Source organism: Schistocerca piceifrons, chromosome 7, assembly GCF_021461385.2.
Source record: "Schistocerca piceifrons isolate TAMUIC-IGC-003096 chromosome 7, iqSchPice1.1, whole genome shotgun sequence".
NCBI lineage: Eukaryota > Metazoa > Arthropoda > Insecta > Orthoptera > Acrididae > Schistocerca > Schistocerca piceifrons.
Window position 1 is genome coordinate 221,903,288 of NC_060144.1, and position 4,537 is coordinate 221,907,824.

The following is a 4,537-nucleotide window of genomic DNA, read 5'->3' on the forward strand; positions in this document are numbered from 1 at the left end:
GGGGGGGCAGAGGAAGTTCAAATGGTTCAAACTGCTCTGAGCGCTATGGGACTTAACATCTTAGGTCATCAGTCCCCTAGAACTCAGAACTACTTAAACCTAACTAACCTAAGGACATCACACACATCCATGCCCGAGGCAGGATTCGAACCTGCGACCGTAGCAGTCCCGCGGTTCCGGACCGAAGTGCGTAGAACCGCACGGCCACCACGGCCGGCGGCAGAGGAAGAAGAGGGAGGGCAAAGTGATGTGAAAAGTAAGTAGCATAGGGTAAGCAGAAGCCTATTGAAGTATGCAAAATTAAAAGTTGAAAATTGTATGGGAGATTATTAGCAAGATCACTATATTATGCATCAAAAGTGTATCTAGCAATCAACTTCCCGGGGCACTCTTCTATCCATTTGTTAAATAGTTCTAGGAATTTATTTTCCCTAAGCCTTTGTAATAGCGGTCTAACTTATCCTCTCCTCTTTTAGTGTCATCGTGTATTTTCACTTCTTCTAAGATGGTCATCAGTGGGGCTTTAGGAACAATAGACGAAATTTCAAGATTACTCCCTACGTTCTGTATTGCAGGTTTGTTTTGCGTATGATGATTTTTCTTTAGTTGCCTTTCAGCGTGTTCTTTAAACCTGGAAGAAAAGTTCTACACCGTTTGGACAAAATAAAAATACTACGTTAGTTAGTAGAAATGTTGTAGATACCTGATTTTAATGATTTTTCTATGCAGTCAACGCTGTATGAAGCCACATTATGCAATCACTTCCTAGATTTTTTTGTTTGCCTTAACTTTTTCTTCCAAACAATCTTGCGATATTTTCTGAAATGCCCCCCATGTAGTCACTTATCTTTTTCTCACTCAAGTCTTGGTTAACATTACTTTCCGCCGTTTTCTGTAGGCATTCAGTTTCCTCAACCCTATCGTCAAGACAGTTGCAGTCTGCTTTAGAATATTCACCTCCGTAATTTACTTACGATTAGTAGGTGGTAATTTCCTCCCTGTGGAATATCTGTTCCTGCTGTTGATTTGTTAATTACGACAGCGTAATAGTGGGCTTTCTGTGTATTTTGAAATTCTCCTTCTTTGTACGCAAGTCTAAAAAATTAAGAGCCGTTTCCTGTTTGTATTCTATGATAAAATTTAATTTAGGATGATGACTGCTGAAGTTCGTCATCGTATGTAGCATTTCCACACCGTCACCTCTAAGCAACAATATCAATTCGTCGACATACCTTTTACAAGGAAGTTTACGTACTATGACAGGAAATAATTGTATATATGAAACTGGCTAAGTACATTTTACATTTTTATCGTTTGTGGCAGCAATTTCCATGTATGTAATGCTTAGTACTATGCTTTGCATTTAGTTTATGATCCCTTTGCTTGGGAAGCAAAAGTGACAATTACCTGCCAAGAGTAAGCGACACTTCATGCAATACATTTGATATTACACAGAGAAAATATTTTTAATTGTTCCATACGTTATTATTTGAAGTAAGTACTATGATTTTCTGATCACAGGATGGCCTGATAGTGATACTTTTAATCGAATCCTGTAACCCGCCAGCAAAACAAAAGTTACGATTACTAACTAAAACAAATATTTTTTCAAGATTTTATTTGATTGTGTAAGTGGCGGCTTGGGGGAAAGATGATATATGTTGGCAATGTAGTGTAGATACACGAAACTGTCAATGAGTATCTGAAAATTACATCATTGCCCTCCAAAATAATGTTCAAGGTATTCGTTATGTATAAAAACGAACAATAATTAAAATTAACTCAGTTTGTTATATTAAAATGCATGATAGACGTAACAGATGGTTTGAAAAACACTGACAATGGTAAGCTAATGCGTGGGCAAACCTGGAGGACGAATGTGTATTATGATTTTAAAAAAATGTGTGTCCGAATGAAACAATTATATTCAGGAACGTCTTACTGTGATTGCCAATGGTTATTGTTTCAGGCCAGAAAGCGCTGTACTTGTCAGCAATGACTAATGAGAGGAAGTGGGCATCCAGGACTGTTGCTGTCCACTCTAGCACGTGGAATGAAAAGTAAAGTTGTCAAAAAATGGAGATTCTCCTTCTTCTATCCTACGGGGTTCATTCGGTCTACCGTCTGCTATGACCGCGGAGGGAATGGCGCCTAGTGGCGGAGAGCATTTCGCCTCAATGGGAGGAGCAGGCGACACGTCCAGAGGGTAAGAGGGCTGAGGACAGAGATCCGCTGCGGCGGCCGCTGTCTCGCCTGCCAACCCGCACACTCCACGTGACTGATCTCTGCTGCCCCACTGGTCGGCTTTAAACTTCTGACGGCGTTACTTAAAGAGCAGCCTCGTGGATGGCGTCCCTAGCTCAGCAGAACCGAGCGCGGGTTCCACACCCGTTGCTGCGGAGCTGCTTATATAACCTGCATCACGCCACTGAGGCGCAGTGGTAGCCACCAGAAAAGTACTTCAAAATTTGACAAAGAGAATAATGGTCTTTTCTAACCTTAACGTCAATTTGGGCTGCAGAACGCTACGGAATGGTATTCATTAGCATCTATGGCAGCAGTTGAAAGGATATTGAACGTTTAGCTGTCAGGCAGTTCATCAGAATGAACCTCGAAATTACTGAATCCAGGTAAAATTGACTCTCCTTTCCCCACAGTTTCTGTCGCGGTTTCGAAAATATCTCACCATATTAATCTGCTGTTAGTGGCTGAAAAGGCTGTAAAATCAGTAATTGTTTCGTGCCAACAAACTGCCTGCTCATCAAGTCCGCTCGAAGAGGTGCATATCTGTGGAGGCGCTCATTCGAAGACTTCGTCTCGTGATGGCTCCTGGCTGCATCGAAGTATCATATGCTTCCTACAATGAGGACTCGCGTCTCTGCGGTTTTCTGTCAGCACATAACTCTCATCGGCTGAGCGATAAATATTCCCAGCACCGATCAGTAAGAAGTTGTTAAAACTGATGTTGGCCCATGAACGGAAACAAGCTTCGTAACACTTGGCACTCACAAACTGTGCTCTGTCTATGGCCAATGAGGATGTACCTCTGTCTATGACCAATGAGGATCAAACTCTGTAAGTACAGACATTATTCTCTCTAATGTCTACCGTTTCTAAATTATTTACTTTAGCCAGTTGTAGCAGTTTTCACATTGCGCTAGCGTTTTTGTCTTGCATAGGCGGTGTCCCGCAATCTTCAAAAGTGTCATAAACGTGCTTGTTCCCTACCCTACTCTCGGAAGTCGTCTGTAATGGACAGTGTATTTTGGCGAGGTATGGTATTCTACCGTCCTGTTTACAGTAACATTCTTCTGAGACACCGCCAAAACTGCACCCATCCATAGATCACGAACTGCTCTCTAAAGACAGACCAGGTCTTCCTGACACCACCTGGAGGTATTACCTAACTCTCCTCCTGCACAGGCCATGAAGGCCCAAGGATACCGACTGGCCGCCGTGTCATCCTCAGCCCACAGGCGTCATTGGATGCGGATATGGAGGGGCATTTGGTCAGCACACCGCTCTTCCGGCCGTATGTCAGTTTCCAAGACCGGAGCCGCTACTTCTCAATGAAGTTGCTCCTCAGTTTGCCTCACAAGGTCTGAGCGGACCCCGCTTGCCAACAGCGCTCGGCAGACCGAATGATCACTCATCCAAGTGCTAGCCCAGCCCGACAGCACTTAACTTCGGTGATCTGACGGGAACCGGTGTTACCACTGCGGCAAGGCCGTTGGCCTGGATATATCACCTGCGTTGTGACTCCAGCTTCCACTGCCTAGGGGCGGTTACCTCAAAGCACGGAAGAGTGTGACTACGTGAAGTTCGGCCTTGCAGCTTCTCCACTGACTTCTCTCCCCTACCCTCCCAGCTCTTGTGACACAGTGCGACTGCTCACTTATAGCTCAGTGCGAGATCCTTCACGGAGACTTCTTACATTTTCTTTCATATACACTACTGGCCATTAAAATTGCTACACCACGAAGATGACGTGCAATAGACACGAAATTTAACCGACAGGACGAAGATATTGTTTTATGCAAATGATTAGCTTTTCAGAGCATTCACACAAGGTTGGCGCCGGTGGCGACACCTACAACGTGCTGACATGACGAAAGTTTCCAAACGATTTCTAATACACAAACAGCAGCTGACAGGCGTTGCCTGGTGAAACGTTGTTATGATGCCTCGTGTAAGGAGGAGGAATGCGTACCATCACGTTTCTGACTTTGATAAAAATCGGATTGTAGCCTATCGCGACTGCGATTTATCGGATGGCGACATTACTGCTCTCATTGGTCGAGATCCAATGACTGTTAGCAGAATATGGAATCGGTGGGTTCAGGAGGGTAATACGGAACGCCGTGCTGGATCCCAACGGCCTCGTATCTCTAGCATTCGAGATGATAGGCATCTTATCCGTATGACTGTAACGGATCGCGCAGCCACGTCTCGATCCCTGAGTCGACAGATGGGGGACGTTCGCAAGACAACAACCATCTGCACGAACAGTTCGACGACGTTAGCAGCAACATGGACT

At 44.4% G+C, this 4,537-nt stretch overlaps 1 pseudogene; it reads right to left on the reverse strand.

Annotated features, from left to right (window-relative positions):
• Positions 1–3,617: 3,617 nt before the first annotated feature.
• Positions 3,618–3,735, reverse strand: LOC124709159 (annotated as a pseudogene).
• Positions 3,736–4,537: the final 802 nt, after the last annotated feature.